Genomic DNA, 18,546 nt, shown 5'->3' with positions numbered 1-18,546 from the left:
GACTTTTATTAATTTTTTTTTTTTAACATTTATTTATTTTTGAGACAGAGAGAGACAGAGCATGAACGGGGGAGGGGCAGAGAGAGAGGGAGACACAGAATTGGAAGTAGGCTCCAGGCTCTGGGCCATCCCAGAGCCTGACGCGGGGCTCGAACTCAAGGACCGCAAGATCGTGACCTGAGCTGAAGTCGGACGCTCAACCGACTGAGCCACCCAGGCGCCCCATATAAGAGACTTTTAAATACAGAGAACAAACTGAGGGTTGTTGGAGGGGTTGTGGGTGGGGGATGGGCTACATGGGTAAGGGGGCATTAAAAAGACACTGTGTTGGGATGAGCCCTGGGTGTTATACATGACTCACTGGAATCTCTACCCCTGAAATCATTATTGCACTATATACTAACGAACCTGGATGTAAATAAATAAATAAACAAACAAACAAACAACAACAAAAAAGAATCAAGATTAGGTAGGAAAAAATAAAAAGGAAATACATATTTACCAGAACTATGTACTCTTAAAGGTGGAATTAAGGGGGGAAAGGATATTTTAGTTGTTCCTCATTAGAAAGAAAGGGTGACTAGTTCCAAAGGTATGCAACAGAGGGATAGAAGGTAACTTTGGATGGAAATCTCACAGTGGACCAGACTGGAAATCCAACCAGGGCAAGATACTCTTTTAAAGAAACTGAAAGTCCATAATAAGAGCAAGTGGAAAACACACCTTGAAAATTATTATATAAGTAACATAAAATCTGTACAGATTTGAAGATTAAAAAAAAAAAAAAAAAAAAAGCTGGGAGATTACCTGAAAATACCTGAAGCATTTAATGGGCATTTCAATTTTTTTTTTTTTTTAACATTTATTTATTTTTAAGACAGAGAGAGGCAGAGCATGAACGGGGGAGGGTCAGAGAGAGAGGGAGACACAGAATCCGAAACAGGCTCCAGGCTCTGAGCGGTCAGCACAGAGCCTGATGCGGGGCTTGAACCCACAGACCGCGAGATCATGACCTGAGCTGAAGTCGGCCGCTTAACCGACTGAGCCACCCAGGCGCCCCTTAATGGGCATTTCAAATTACTAGTTATTATGAAAGGTAATATATAGTATGACATGGTAGCACAAAACAAAGTGCCCCAGGAACTTAAAGTTAGGCATGAGGAAGTAAATAAGGAAAAGCAACACTGAAGAAAAACAAAGAGGTCAGTCCTAGGTCTGAGGTTGAGCTGATACAATTTTCTTAAGTCAGGGAGATGAGAGGGGGCAAAATCTGTTTGATAATGAATGCTTTTTAATGAACTCAGAATTCCTTGACTTTTCATCTGTTACATTATGGGAGACCTTACAAGAGGTAACTGCAGAATATTAACACCTGGGCCCAAAGGCAAAGAGAAAGGAAAAGGAAGACAAGAGAGGCTAACATAAGAATAGGCTAAAATGTAAACAAAAACAAAAAACAGCTGTTTATCTAAAATGGTGTAACATACTATTGCTGAAAGGAATGTGACAAAAGAGGATGTTTACACTGCCAGTGAAGTAGAACAAATTATACAAGGCCCAGAACAGTTAAAAAGCAGAGTAAAGAAAAGGTCTAGAGGAGCAAGTGGCAAAAAAGAGATACTGTCTTCACTGGGCTCCTATGAGCACAGCCATCAGAAACATCAAAGCAGCTTCATTTCAGGTACCTGTTTATGATTATCATCCAAATAATACAAATATGGGGCACAACAGGAATGCTTTTACGGTTTTAGCTCAAGAAGCCTAAGAATTTCAGGGAAAAAGCAACAGCCAAGGTAGCATAGGACTAAAAATGTCTTGGCACAAGGTTGGGGACAAAGAAATCCAGACACAAGGATAGAACTCTGGGGCTCTGGAGATTGCAGGGCTGGGGCTTTGTGGAGATGGTGCTTTGAACTTTGCACACAAGTAAGTGACACACTATTTACAAGACAGTATAGAAGCTGTGCCACCCAACAGAACGCACACTGATTACAGCACAGGAGTACCACGACTACACAGAAGTAATGGAAATTAAAAGCTTTTAATATGAAAAAAATCTAAAGGAGGAAACTTTAAGTACAACCTAGTGCCCAATGCTGCTATCCACAGAATTTGCAAACTTTGCAAGGCAGGAAGTAGAAATGTTTAGATTAAGTCTCTCACTGCCACCCAAAATATGGTAAACGTACAGCGGCACTATTACCACTTGATGAATTTTCCTAGTAAAACTTAGGTACAAATAGACTCTGGCAGTTGGCAGAACTAACTGGCACCCTAGTGATTTGAAACCAAAATTGACTTGATACCCTGTTTTCTGTGTACCCATCTTCCCTGTGATAGCACGAAAGCCTACTGGCAAAAGTAACGTGAGTCAACTGGACTATGTTCTAAGTTAAAAGAATAACTGTTGTAAATGTAATGGGTGTTAGATTGGATAGAGTAATAAATTTTTGCCCTACTGACCTTCTGGATTCTTTAAAAAGTTAATACACAAGAGAAATTGGGAGGTGTGAAAAAAGCCACTCACAAAGGAAGACAATCCAAGCTGTAGCTCCTGAAAACCGCCCCAGTTCTAACCATAGAGACCCACTTGCTCTGATTAAGCAATACTCTGGGAAAGGAAGATTTTGGGATCCTACCCTCTTTGGACTCTAGAATTTAATTTCTCTTTGTGAACTTGATAATCGGAGACAATTCATTTGATCAATTTGATACATTATTTTTGTTGACATTAAAACCTGAAATTTTAAACTTAAAAACATACATAGGTAAGTTAACTCTCAAATACAGAAGTCTCCTCTATTAAAAAACCTTTATTCCAAGTACTGAAGTATTGCTAAAAAGAGAAAAGAAATTATGAGTTCTGTATCATCTGTATCATTGGTTACCTAAAAATGCATTGTTTTTAAATGGGAATGTGTATCCTGAACATTAATAAAAATGTCCATTGTGACTAGTGATTAACAATTTCTGTTCCTTTTTTTTAGAATGCACTATCTCTTCAAACCCAAAACTCAAACTTCACTGTTCATTTAGATCCCTTAATTGCTCCTCTACCATTTACTGTTAGTATTACCATCATATTCCTTTCATTCCTTTCATTCATCATATTCCAGACGTTTCAACTAGAAACCCAATGCAAATTCATAAAATTCTTTGTTCCTGTCTCCACATTTAACCACATGCTAAATTCTTTATTTCCGTATTTTCTGAAACTGTTCTGTCTCTCCATTTTCATTGCCACTATCCAGTCGGGCACTTAATTACTCCTTTTCCAAAATACTCCACTAGCTTCCTTTTGTCTAGGCTTTGATTCATTACCTTTGCGAGTGTTTTAAAACAGTATTTTAAGGTTAATAATGTACTGTTTTGCCCTTAAACCTACAGATCTTCCCACAAAATTCAAATTCCTAAACCAAGATCTAGACCAATCCATTTTTCCAATATTAATATGTATCAATACTTTTCTGAATGTCATGTTCTGGTCCAGTGGTTCTCAAACTTTAGTATGCATCAGAATCATCTGGAAGGCTTGTGAAAAACACAGACTGCTGCACCCCAGCCCAAATTTCAAGATTCTGTAGGTCTGGGTGGGGCCGAGAATTTGCATTGCTAATAGTGTTCACATTCCTGTTGGTCTGAGAAATCACACTTTTAAGAACCACAGCTCTACACATAATTAACTACCCCATTCATAAATCTACTTTTCACAAATTATCTGCTCTACTTATAATTTCTCCTACTCATACCACTTCCTTTTTCATGTCTACATTTAATACTAACAATTCTTTTTATTTATTTTTATTTTTTATTCTTTTTTTTTTATTTTGGAAAGAGAGAGAGTGCACCAGCAGGGGAAAGGGGAAGAGGATGGGAGACAATCTTTTTTTTTTTTTTTTAATGTTTATTTTTGACAGAGAGAGAGAGAGACAGAGAGAGAGTGCAAGCGGGGGGAAGAGCAGAGAGAGAGGGTGCTAGTCAATTTGAAGCAGGCCCCAGGCTCTGAGCTGTCAGCACAGAGCTGACACAGGGCTCGAACTGTCAGACAGTAAGATCATGACCTGAGTCAAAGTCAGGCGCTAAACCAACTGAGCCACCCAGGTGCCCGGGGAGAGACAGAGACTCTTAAGCAGACTCACGTTCGGCTCGCAGCCCAATTTGGGGCTCGATCACACGACCCTGGGATCATGACCTGAGCCAAAACCAAGAGTCAGACGCTCAACCGAGCCACCCAGGCACCCCAATACTAACAATTTTCAGTACTGAGACTCAGTTCAAATGTTACTCACTAAAACTTTCCCAAAGGATGACTATTAGAAGTCATTTCTCCACATGAACTTGTAGAGGACTTAACATACATAGTGTTTATTGCACTAACCACCATTTCCCTGTTTCAGGTTTATTTTTATTTACTCATTCATTTATTCTAAACTTACTGAATGCCTACTGTGTACCACGTATCCTAATACTCTCATTTTTAGTGGAAGGAAAATTGGTAAACAAATGTATGTTAGATAGTGTTAAATTCCCTGGAAAATAAAACACAAAGTAAAGGAAAAAGAACGCCAGAAGTGGGATGCTACTTTACACTTTATCTGGGGTGTTCAGGGAAGGCCTCCATCTCTCTTATAAAGGACACTGAACAGGGTCTTAGAGAAAACCATATTCATACCAAATAAAAAGTGTCTCTGGCCAATGAAACAAAAGCTAAATGCAAAGGCCAAGGGCAGGAGCATACTTATTCAAGCTGAAGGAAGGGCAAAAATGCTAGTGTAGCTGAAGGTAACTAGTGGAGGCAAAGAGTCTTAGGAGACTAGTCAAAGAGCTAGACAAGGGCCTGATCATGAAGCACTATAGTCCACGGTAAGAATTTGGGGTTTGATTCTGAGATAGAAAAGCACGGAAAGTTTAGAAGAGATCTCACTCTCACATCTTGAAAAGGATCACTTTGGCTGCGTGGAGAACAAACAGAAAAAGTAGAAGCAGGGAGATAAAATAATCCAGGGAAAAGATGACTGTGGTTTGAATCAAGGTCATAACAGTACACGCAGTAATCAGATACGTCTTTTCTCCCTTACCAGATGATTCAGTTCCTTGAAGGCAGGGGTTATGACCTTTTCCTCCCTAAATACCCTAAAATCAGTAGGATGAAGCTTTTCACAGTCACAGCCAATTTTTTCTTTTAGGAATACTTTCTACAACACTTTCATGGCACTTTACATATCTAGATCTATGCCTAAAATAAAGAGAATTCAATTAACTGATATAAAGAAAAAGTTACATACTATTGGACAGACACGTTATGCATTTTATAAGCACCTATTAAGTTATAAGTACTCAGCAGTTGAAGGTAACCTCAGAATATAAGAGAGAACAAAGTATATCAAGACTTTAAGAACAAAATAACTTTAGTTAATACAGAAAATTAAGAAACTAAAACCAAGAATTTATTTTTTTTCATAAAATCAAGAAGAATTAAGAAGGGGCTGCATAGTAAGAGTTAAGTGCCTAGAAGGGAAGCAAAAATTGCATATCCACTCTAAGTATACAAACACTGGATGACACACAGGAAATCAAAGTAATGAAAAAGAATGAGTTTTAAGATTCTTATAACTTAGTTCTACCTAATTTCTTTTTTTAGAACTTTCTCCCCTCTTGATTATAAGTTATGTATGCTCACTATAGTAAATTTGGATAATATACGAAAACATCATCCATCATTGTACTGCCCACATATAACCACTGTTAACATCTTGGTATATTTCCCTTCAAGCTGTGTGACTTGGGGTTAGTTGCTTAACCTCTCTGAGTCTCAGCTGCAGTATTCATAAAATGAAGACAAAAATAGTACCTATCTCACAGGGTTGTTGCAAAGAATAAATGAGAATCTAGGACAGGGGCTGACATAGTTTTTCTTAAAGAGCCAAAAAGCAGCTTATGGACCATATACATTCTCTAATCCCAACCAGTCAATCCTGCTGTTGTATCATAAAAGTAGTCCCAGAAAATGTAGAAATGAAGGCACATACTCCAATAAAGTTTTATTTATAAAAACAGGCAACACTGCATGTGTCACAATGGCTTACAGCAAAAGTTCATAACCTTTCAGCATGTTTGGATTGTTGTTGGGTTTTTTGCTTTTTTTAGCAAGTTTTTGAAATTCTTAAGAGAATCTGGATTAAAAAAAAAGAAATTTAGACCTGCTACCAAAGAAATGGCAAATACAACTTTTTGCAAATAATTTCAGAGTTCATAGACATTCTGAAGTATATGAATGGCTTATATATATGATCATCAAAAAAAATTCTATTTCTAATGAAGCAGCTCATGTGATTTATCTTCACCACACTTTCCTTCTCTACAATCCACATGTGAGCACAGTGAAGACTGCACCAGCCTACATTCAAACTGTGTAATCCTGATGGCAATTTTTCCACCTAGTTTTTATTATATCTTCCTAAGTCATTACATAATCATCAAACACATCATTTATTAATCCTGAATAATATTTTAGTTTACAAAGGTTTGAAAAGTTTTCAATGATTTTAAATGTTCTGCTTGCTTTTCCATTTTCAATTCATTCCTTTCTTTAATTATAATTAATGCTATGATGAATAGCTTTATATCCAAATTTATATTTCCTCAAAAATGAATGCATTAAGGAAAATTACTAAGCCAAAAAGTAAAAGTTATTTTTAATGTTTGTAATATATTTTGATAAGAATGGTTGTGATGATATTTACTCCCACCAGCTGAAAATGTTATCTGTTCCACTACTCCTTCATGAGCATGGAATCTAAATTTCAGACTTTACTTTTACCTGAGAAACCTTTGGGCAAGTTTCAAATCATGGTAAAAGGATAGATAACAAAATCTGAAAACGAATATCCACTGTACCCTGGATTAGTAAGATTTCCACATACTTAAGGTTCTATGTAAGTAATATGGAGAGTAAGAAACCTTAAAATTTAATCATTTATGGGGCACCTGGGTGGCTCAGTGGGTTGAGCGTCCGACTTTAGTTCAGGTCATGATCTCACAGTTGGGTTCGGGAGTTTGAGCCCTGCATGGGTTTGCTGCTGTCAGCCTATCAGCGTAGAGCCTGCTTCGGATCCTCTGTCCCCTTCTCTCTGTCCCTCCCCCCTAAATACATACTTTTTAAAAATTAATCATTTAAGATAAATATCTAAAACATATTCCATACTCTCCTGCCTTCAAAACACAGTAACACAAAATAACTTCTACTGGTTTGTAATCATCATAACTTGCATTTTAAGAATAAACACTATAATGAGCCACTGCTTCTAAGAGAGGTATATCCCATTTAGGTGGGCTGGGAGGAAAATCTAAAAAGGTTGAGAATCACTTTTATTTTTTTCAGTTTATTTATTTATTTTGAGAGAGACAGAGTGTGACCAGGGGAGGCACAGAGAAAAGAGGGAGAATCCCAAGAAGGCTCCATGCTGTCAGCACAGAGCCCCATGTGGGGCTGGATTTCATGAAAATGTAAGATCATAACCTGGGCTGAAGTCAAGAGCTTAACCAATTGAGCCTCCAAGAATCACTTCTTAAAGAAAGCTTCTGATAGCTTAAGTTTAATTTTTTTTTCCTCTCTTTTACATTCATGAACATCTTTAGTTTCTGCTGCCTTGAGTCTTTTTGAATCACTATTTCTACTCAGTCCATAACTGCTTTACCAAATACATATGCTACAATAAATACCAAATGCATATTCCTAGGTACAATATAATGTATGTGTATACTGAAATAACAAAGTACACAGGCTCTTGACAGGCTGGCCAGATTCGAATCCAATGACCACATACTAGTTATACACAGTGACTTAGTCAAGCCATTTAATATCTCTTGGTCTTAGTTTCCTGATCTGTAAAAGGAACAATGGCAAATAATCTGTAGGGTAGTGGATTAAGTGATAAAAAAAAAAAAAAAAAAAAAAGTAAAATGACTTATCACAGTATCTAATACTTGGAAAACACTCAATATATGACTTATGTATACATATAGAGAGCATTCCAATAAAATAAATCATTCAGATATTAAAAATACACACACATCAGTGATGATAGTGATTAATGAGTATTTAGAACATTTCAACTTTAAAATAGACAATGGTTAATTTTAGTAAACTCTAGTTATAGAAATATATATTAATAAACCGTGTAAGGTAGTACCTGGGTGACTCAGTCAGTTAAGCCTCTGACTCTTGCTATCATTTCAGGTCCTGATCTCACAGGCATGAGATGGAACCCCACATTGGGCTCTGCGCTGACAACTTGGAGCCTGCTTGACATTCTCCTTCCCTCCCTCTCTCCTTCTCTCTCTTGCTCACTCACTCTGCCCCTCCCCTGCTCACTCTCACACTCTCACTCTCTCTCTCCCTAAACAGACAAACAAATTATGTAGGGGCACCTGGTGACTCATTCAGTTGAGGTTCTGACTCTTGATTTCAGCTCAAGTCATGATCCCAGGGTCATGGGATGGAGCCCCATGCTGGGCTGTGCATTGAGCATGGAGCCTGCTTAAGATTCTCTTTCTCCCCACCTCTGCCCTCTCCCCTGCTCACACTCTCTCTCTAAAATAAAATATTTTTTAAATATATTTTAAAAAATAAAAATAAGGGGCTCCTAGGTGGCTCAGTCAGCTAAGCGTCTGACTCTTGGCTTCAGCTCCAGTCATGATCTCATGGTTGCTGAGATTGTGCCCCATGTTGGACTCTGTGCTGTGAGAGGGGAGCCTGCTTGGGATTCTCTCTCTCCCTCTTTCTCTGTTCCTCCTTCATGCATGCACACACCCATCCTCTCTCTCAAACTAAATAAACTTAAAAATAATAATAAATTTTAAAAATAAATAAAAATTTAAAAACTGTGTACACATTTCATAGGGACATTATATATATATATATATATATATATATATATATATATATATATATATATCTCCACACAAATTTTTGTGGTATATACAGCAACACTGTGCACCTATTCATATCTACAGTAGTCCCCCCACCTTATCCTTGGGAGATACATTCCAAGATCCCCAGTAGATACTTGAAACCACATATAGTACAACAAACCCTATAAATACTATGTTTCTTCCTATACATAAATATCTATGATAAAGTTTTTTATTTTTAATGTTTATTTATTTTTGAAAAAGAGAGAGAGACAGAGCATGAGCCAGGGAGGGGCAGGAGAGGGAGACACAGAATCAGAAGCAGGCTGCAGGCTCCAAGCTGTCAGCACAGAGCTCGATGCAGGGCTCCAACTCACAAACCGTGAGATCATGATCGGAGCTTAAGTCGGAGGCTTAACCAACTGGGCCACCCAGGCTCCCCTCTTAAGATAAAGTTTAATTCATAGTTAGGCACAGTAAGACATTAACAACAATAACTAATTATAATGTAGAACAATTATAACAATTCCCTGTAACAAAAGTTATGAGAATGTGATCTCTCGTTCTCTCTCTCAAAAATATCTTATTGTAGTGTGCTCACCCTTCTAATGATGATGTGAAATGATAAAATGCCTACATCATGAGATGAAGTGAGGTAAATGACATAAGCAACGTGACATAGTGTTAGGCTACTAATGACCTTTTGACAGTATACCAAAAGAAGGAGCATCTGCTTCGGGACCACAGCTAACCTCAGGTAACTGAAATCGCGAAACAAAACTGCAGATAAAGGGGGCTACTGTACAGACATAACTACTTCTCTTCCCTCTCTCTCTCCTCTTTTCATGTCTCTGTACCATGTTTTACCACAAATGGAGCCAGAAAATGAGCCTGTCTCCCACTTTCTCAAAGTTAATTAACTGATCAATTATAAAATATCACTTAACCCTGAATGAATATAACTAATCATGTTCTCCATGCCTTCACCTACACAGGTAAGCAATGCTGAACAAAAGTACAGACTAGTGGTTACTCTACATTCATAATCAGCAAACTCAAATGGTTCTGTAGGTCAGTAAATTCTACCCACATCTCTAAGAAGCTACCGCTTTAGAACTCCATTCACATTAAATCTCCAACCAGCGCCACGTACTCTAAACAGATGAACTCTCCTGCTACCCCAAAACTCCTATATAAAGCAACCCCTACATTTGTGTTTTGAATCTTATCTTTCCTTCTCTTTTTGGAATCTTATTTTATAGATTATCCCTTCTTTCTTTTGTAGATTTACCTCTTCCTTTCAAATTAATCATTTTTATCAGATTTTAAACATGCCAAATTCTCACCAGTTTATTTTTTTTAAATCCTCAGCTTTAATCTATAAGCTCTCCACCTTCTACCTATCTTTCCTTCTCCTTTAAAAGTTATCTATGCTTACTGTCTCTCTTTCTTTGCCTCTCACTCCTCAAACTACTCCAGTCGGATTCCTACTTCCATCACTACATCAAAACAGCTCTGCTTAAAGTCACCAAAGACCTCCATGTTAACTGAATGGTTGGATCTCAATGGCTTTCGATGTCAAGCACCATTCACTCTATCCTGAAACATTCTCTACCCTTGATTTCTGTGATACCATAGTTACTTGGTTTTCTCCAACCTCTTTACTCTTTCTCAGACTTCATTTGAAGACTCAATCTTTTCTACCAGGCAACTGTACTGTGTAGTCACTGAAGATTCATTTCTAAGTCCCCTTCTTTTCCCACTCCATATTATCTCCTTATGTTAGCTTATACATACACATGGCTTCAAATGCCATCCATTCACACTGCTAAGATGACCAGACCTCATTTCTGCACTCTGGATTCTGTAAATCCAGGTATCTTTAAGATCTCTCATTGGATGAGAAAAGGCATTTTAAATTCAACATGTTCAAACTAAACAAAACAAAGAATCTCAGCGGACTTCAACTTGCCCAAGAATCCAAAAATAGGCAAGTCTCTTGTAGGCCTCTGCTTTATAGTATTGAATACCCGTACTTCATAGAACTTATCAAAGTGATAACTGTACACAAAAACATGGACAATGACTGTTTGCTTACTACTATATATCCAGTGCCTTCTATAACTGACAAGCTTCGACTATAATATCAATGACTCTTTTCCCTACAGCCTAAAAGGAAAGCCTTTTAGCTATTTTCATATTCACCACTGTTTGGAGAGTTGAGTGTCCTGAGTGCTTGCACAGAGTGTCACTGTACTGGACTTTAAGGTCTTGTGTAACGAATTATACAGACTGACCTCCTCTCATGTTTAGTTTGCCACCAGTATTCCACCATGGCTCTAACCAGGTGACACTGATTGGGTCTCATACTAGGGAACAGATCCATACTGAATAGAGTACACTGGTGAAACAATGAACTGACCTGTCAGAGAAATAGGGAGCTCAGGAATCAATGTGATACATATTACATGAAAGCTAAAGGTTACCTATCTAGTACCAGATTTATTAGAAATTACGGAACTTAAAAATACTCTCCAGTGTAGAGCAGGTACTACCATAAATGATTTATAACATAAGTAGGATCTGTATTTAGTCAAATAAATTACCTCAGATTTCAAATGTCCTAATATCCTTACCATTACATATTAGTATACATTTAAAATGGTATACCAATTCACCATATTTTACTGATCACATTGGTTTTTTCAAATAACTTTCCAGACACAGATTTTGCCATAGCTTTATTAAATTTAATTTAAAATTCTTTTTGCTTTTGTTTGTAATTGCTAAGGTATAGTTTAACACTTTTTGGCAGGAAAACAAAGATTCAGTGCCAACAATAATAGTACAACTGGTACCTCACTTCTGTTTGGCAGAACTGAAAAATGATGGTATCATTAAAAAACTTAACAGCAATAAACTTCATTTAAAAATATTTTCTTCTACCATTTTATCTACAAAATTAAAATGGAGATCAATTTTTTGAAGCCAGTATGACTGATGATGGTTATTAGAAAGCAGTATGGACATACTTTTAGTGTAAGACTGTGTATAAAGAAGTTATTTAAATTTAGGGTCTCATTGGTTTACCTAAAATGACCTTCATAAGTTCACTTAACCAATTCATTTTTTTAAAAAATGCACATACTTTTAGGAACCAAGGAGTTGAATTTCATTATACTTAATTAATCTGGCATTTAGTGCATTTATTTACAGAAAATAAGATACAGAGGTAGAAAGAGAAAAAAATAAAATGTGGACTTTTTAATGTTCATCTATTTATTTCGGGAGAGAGCAAGAGCATGAGCAGAGGAGGGGCAGAGACAGAGGGAGAGAGAGAATCCCAAGCAGGATCCACACTCAGCACAGCGCCCACTGTAAGGCTTGATCTCACAAACTGTGAGAACACGACCTAAACTGAAATCAAGAGTCGGGGAGTAACGGAGTCATCCAGGAGCCCCAAAATGTGTTTTTTATACTTTATTTTTCCTCTGATTATAAAGGTAGTTGGTTTAACTAAGAAAATATAAAAAATAAATAAGTGTAAAGAAAATAATCAAATTCAGCTATAAACTTATCACTAAGAAATTATCCACCATTAACAATTTGATATATTTCTTTTTCAGTCTTTTTTATATACAGAAGTGACATTACCTGCTTCCTGTGTTTTTTTCAGTAGTTATTATACAACGAACAGTTTTCATATGAATAAATATTCTTTAAAAACATGACTGTTGGGAGGACATAGGATTCTACTATATGTAACAACTCCCCTAACTGCTCATTAAGGTTATTTTCAATATTGTAATGTTAAGGAAAAATTAGTACCATTCAATTCTGAAAACCAACCTAAAACACATTAAACAACAACAGCAACAACAACTAACTGAGATCAACTAATCAACTAACTTATAACCCTAAGTTATAAATTATAATAAGTTATAATTATACTAATGTAATATAATGTATGTAATGTAATATATTAATATAATACTAATTATAATAAATTAATGTTTCTATGGAATTCACCCTTTATGAACACTGGAAATATCCCAAATGTGCCAAATTTTGAAAACTATCTTTGAAAAGCTAAAATTTTAATTTGCAATTTAGTAATAAAAAAATTATTTTGCCAAAAGGAACAAAGTAAATTTGTGTGATGAAATTTTTTCTAGCTCTGAATATTCACTACAGAGTATATCACGAAGTAGGATACTCTTTTTCAAAAGTAAATAAATCACTATGAATTAGTTTCAGTTCTTTTCCTTTTCATCATGTCTATTATTCTTTGCTGAGCTGAAAAACTAATTTGAGACTTCTAGTTAAATGTGGCAGATTGAACACACATTTATTTCTGCTCCCATTTGAAAACTCCACTGAAATAACAGTAAAAATATTTTTGTTTCAAAAGAGCTTAACTCACAAGGAAAAAAACAATGAAAAGGGAGAGATGACAAGATTTAGATAGCTATTATTTAGAAAGGGGGAAGGGAATTTGGGAACAAGCTAATTTGTACTGAAGAACACCAGAAAATCTCAGGAATGTCAAACACCACATATCTCTAAAAGTGGAGGTGAAAGTAGAATGAAAAACAGACCCATGGAGTCTCCCCAAGATCCCTTCCTCTACTAAATCAATGTAAACTCCAGATTCTCTGGAAAGGCTAAACTATAAGAGACTTAGAAGTAATAGGGCAGAGGAGGAAGGGGTTAGAGGGTAGGGAAGTGGATATAGAGAAAAGGGGAGGAGTGGTAAATTCAAAGTGTACAAAACTGAACAGTGAGATGGTAAGGTATTCCCCATCTCCTCCATCAAGTAGGCTGGCTAACTGATCATATCTACAACTAGGAAAAAAAAAATATTTATAAACATGGAGGTAAAGATCATAAGAGCTATAAAAGAGTTGCAACTGATTGCCTTTGGGAAATGTGTGGGTTAAGAAAGGGACAGTATATGCTGCTTTTTATGATAAACCGGGGGGGCGGGGACTGGTTGCCTCTCTAATACCTATTCTTGTTTTCTTTCTTGCTAACAAAATCACAGACCTGTGTTTATCAGGAAAAATGATACAAAAAAAAAAAAAAAAAAAGAAAAGAAAAGAAAATTCCTAGCATTTTTTCCAGATGGAGATACCTAACAAGATGAAAATGAAAGTCACTGAGTAGGATTTGGGCAATATATGTTTGGTTTACCCCTGTTCCTGCTACTTAGAACCCAGATGTGATGACTGGGACTCCAGCAACTATCTTGGGTCATGAAGCAAATGTGAGCTAAGACAAGGACGACCGATAAGAAAGAGCAAATGATGGTACAATGATCATAAAGCTACTATATCATTCCTATACTACCCATTCAAGACTTTTCACATAAAAAAAAAGAAATGTATACAACTGTTTAAGGTATTCAAGTCAAGTCTCTATTATCAGCAAAATGCAATTCCTGATATTCAAGTCTTGTATGATGTTTTAAAATAAATACATATAAAACACTTATAAAAATTAAAAGTAAATTAAAAATAATTCCAATTAATAGCAAGAATTGTTAATAATGCATTCTTACACCCTAAGAAACTACTAAAGAACTATAAATACTATGTAAATTCTATATTAAGACTAAGAAATCAAGATTATGTTTTCCAAATACAATTAAATTTTTAATTTCTCTAAAGTAACAATGTTTAAACCATGAGGCAAATCCTTTTTATCTGTTACATTGTCTCTTGGGTACCTATTCAAGTGCCCAGTACACAGTAGTTGTTAAAATTTTCTTAAGGATCACTGAATACTTTTTTGCCATTTGTATCAGTAATACAGATGTAAAGTATCCAGTGAGTTCCAAAGTAAAGGTATAGTGGGGTTTCTCAATTTAGGCACTACTGATATTTTGAGCCAGATAATTCTTTGTTGCTGGGCTGCTCTGTGCATTTTAAGATGTTCAACACCCTCCCTGGCCTCTACCCACAATACACCAGTAGCAACCCCCCAATTAAGATAATCAAAAATACTGTCTTTGCCAAATGTCCGCTGAAGGAAACAAAATCTCTGAGAAAATGCTGTTGTTTTTGCACATCATTTAATATTTCATCAGGATCTTCTAGTTAAATAACAGAATTTTAGAACTGTAACATTCCTAAATTTTCTCTAAATTTTATTGTGGGATATAAACTGTAAGTGACTTACAGATTAGATTATCTCTAATGTCCCTCTTAAACCTTCAGAGGATTTTGCAGGAGAGAAATATTAATAGTTTCTATCTATTTAATCTTAACTATGTGCTAGGTATAGTACTGAGGACTTCAGGTTCATTCACTCCTTTTATACTCATGACATCCTCATGGGATGGCTATTAACTCTACTGTAGTAAAAAACAATTTAAAAGTCTATGTTAGTCAACATATCAATGTGTTTCCAGAAATACTTCTTTATCACTCACTATATTCATTCTGGCACTAAACTAAGAAAGTTCTTAACTTGTTAGTATACAGTTTTCGATGAAAACATTTCAATATATCTAGCCAACAAGGTAAGCTGAATTATTACAACCTTCAGGCATTGGAGAAATAGTTCACAATACCAAACAAGTCAGAGAAATAATTATCTGACTGTTTCTTGAAGTATTTTTTATACTGTGACACTAAAGAGGACTTTTACAACTTTTCACCCATGATTCCCAGAGTACTTCCGGTAACTACTTTTCCCCTTTGCACCACTTGCCAAAAAAAAAAAAAAAAAAAAAAAAAAAAAAAAAATCATTTTATAATTATTTAAAGATTTATTTGTGATTTCAAGAGAAATTGAAGGCTGGGTTCAAATCCCAATTCACCCTCCTACTAGAACTGAAAATAAGTTAACTTGTTCAAGCCTCAATTTCAACTATGTAACTTGTGTAATAAAACCAATATGAAGGCCTTAAGAGTTAGCAGGCCCTCAATAAAATTTATTCTCCCCCTCCTTTCATCCTAAAAGCAAATTAAATATCAGTTACAAGCCAATTCTATTTAAGCATTTGCTCAGGGTCTACTAATAAGAGCCAAGGGAGGATGTGATAGGGGCAGTTAGTCCAACACTACACCAGGTAACTATTTGGAACCAACACTTTCAATCTCTCAAATCTATCACCTCAAAAACTAGCTGAAAGCTGAGGGGCTATTCCCTTAATCTGAGATTTTACAATTACTTGTATTGTTTCTCAAACAGAAAAGTATATCATCAACTGCACTGAGTGTAGGCATAATTATTACCACTTTGTATCACCTCTGTCTTCTGTTACTTCTCCCTATGGTAAAAGATACAAGAACCTCTCTTGAAGTGTTCCTTCCTCTCTCCCTTCACCCACACAACTAACTGCCAAGAAATTTTGATTCATATTTCTCTCTAAAAGGAGGAAGATAAATTGAAGCCTTTCTTTTCAATGCCAGAACCGTCTGTGTATAATTCATGTATTTTTTAAATTATTTTTTAATGCTTATTTATTTTCGAGAGAGAGAGAGAGAGAGAGAGAGAGAGGGAGAGAGCACGTGCACAAGAGGAGGAGGGGCAGACACACACACACACACACACACACACACACACACACACACAAAATCCAAAGCAGGCTTCAGGCTTGAGTTGTCACTGCAGAGCCTGATATGGGGCTCGAACCCACAAACCATGAGATCATGACCTGAGCCGAAGCTGGACACCCAACCAACTGAACCACCCAGGTGTCCCTAATTCACGTATGTTAACCGACACCCACCCAAGTGCATATTATGCATTTTGCAGATTACCCATGATTAAGTAATCTAATGAATATAAATTACTTCATATTATCCTTAGTGAATATTAGAAAACCAAATGCTTAAAAAGAAAATCTTTGGGAATTAGATTATATGATCCACTGTTTCCTTTACTGGCAAATGAAACAGAACTACTATACTAGATTATATTAATCAATGGATAAAATTCAACTTAAGACAGATAATCTTTTATTCCATCTTAAAGTTTTAATGTAAAAAAGACTTTACAAAGCTCACCTGGAAGGTGGAAATAGGACAAGAACCCAGGAACAAATCTACTGGTAATCTAGAGTACTATAAAATATGTAATGAGGTTTCAGGTAAAAGTTGGTAACATGAAAGTATGTCAGTTTAACTTAACTCATAATTTAGCAATATAAAATAAAGGTTCGTTAAGTACTTCCTGTTTAATTTACTTTCCTGGATATTTAGAAGGCAGCGAACTTTTATAGAACCATCAACTTCATTTGTTCTTAAAATAATTTACTGTCACTGTTCGGATGCTGTATTTCCCAGGCCAAATTTATTCATTTGTTCTTAAAACCGATTTCAAGATACAGAAGAAGAATAGTTAAAAGTTCTACAAAAATGTTCTGGCCCTCAAAATTTTAAGTGCTACAGCAATTAACAATTATCTGATCAAGTAAATCGACAAAGCTAAATGTAACCAAAACCAAGTCGCTCATTAAAAATATAAAAAGCAAAACATAGAAAAAAAATGAAAAAAACCCTTCCTGCCCGTGAATGTATTTAAAAAATCAACTGTAACCTAATTTTTGGAAGTTTAAAATTCCCATAGATGCAAAGTATACGATAACATGGTTTCTACACGTAAAATATACAATAAGAAGATATGTACTGTAAAGACACTGAGCCTCTAAATCCAGTGAATGCCAATACCAAAACATATGCAAACATATACTTCCAAGAAAGTCACCAAAGAGCAATGTCAAAGAAAACGGACACACTTCATCCCAAGACAATTTCCACCTTCAAACCAATTTATCTATAGAGGTGGGAGGAGGGAGTCGAAAACAATTTAAACCATTAAAAACTTAACTGAAAAGGTCAATCCATCCGTTTTCTTTCAATGCCTGGAAAGGCATAACATCAAATTTCAGCAAATACAATGCCCACCGCTGGTTAACTTCATTCCTACTTGTTACCGAGATGAAATTAATAGCTACCTTCAATTAACATGTAAAAGATGCAAACCCTTTACATATTCACCCATTTAATTACTCTTCCTATTTGACTGAAGAGGAAACTAAGGCACAGAGAGATTAAGTAACCAGTAGGTTACTTAGGTTACAAGGTAACAAGACTAGGAAGTGGTGGAGCCATGATTCAAACCCTATACTGTAAGATAATAAACAAATAAAACAAGGGAATGGAGTGTTAAAGGAATAAAAAAAAATCCAATTCGCAAGAGTATGGTGAATGAGAACGAAATATTTAAAGTATAAATACACGTAGATGTGAGTGTAAATTACACAAATTTTACCCCTAGACAAGTACTTTCTTGCTATAATATTTGATTACAGTCAAACACTTTCAACTACATCAAATCGTAGTGGCAGACGACCAAGTAAATAATTTACCGTCACTGTTTAGACACTGTATTTTACAGGCTACATAAAATACATTGTAATTTAAAACATGATGGGGGTGGTGAGGTAATCGGAGCAATAGTTTAAGGAAAACTACTTTCTCTATCAACAGCTCATTAAAAAACAAACTACGTGTGTCGGGGAACCGGGGTAAGAAAAGGAAAGATGACAATCACACTGCCTTAACCCCACCTCCCAAAAAAGTAACTAACAGTGGGTCAGCGCCTAAAACCAACTGGAGAAAT

At 35.9% G+C, this 18,546-nt stretch overlaps 1 protein-coding gene across 2 annotated transcripts in view; it reads right to left on the bottom strand.

Annotated features, from left to right (window-relative positions):
- Positions 1–18,546, bottom strand: part of ZNF654 (zinc finger protein 654) — a 93,634-nt gene that overhangs the window by 73,960 nt on the left and 1,128 nt on the right. The gene's annotated exons all lie outside the window — the stretch shown is intronic.

The sequence above is a fragment of the Panthera tigris genome, chromosome C2 (genome assembly GCF_018350195.1).
Source record: "Panthera tigris isolate Pti1 chromosome C2, P.tigris_Pti1_mat1.1, whole genome shotgun sequence".
Taxonomy (NCBI): Eukaryota; Metazoa; Chordata; class Mammalia; order Carnivora; family Felidae; genus Panthera; species Panthera tigris.
This window is presented reverse-complemented; position numbering and strand designations above follow the sequence as displayed.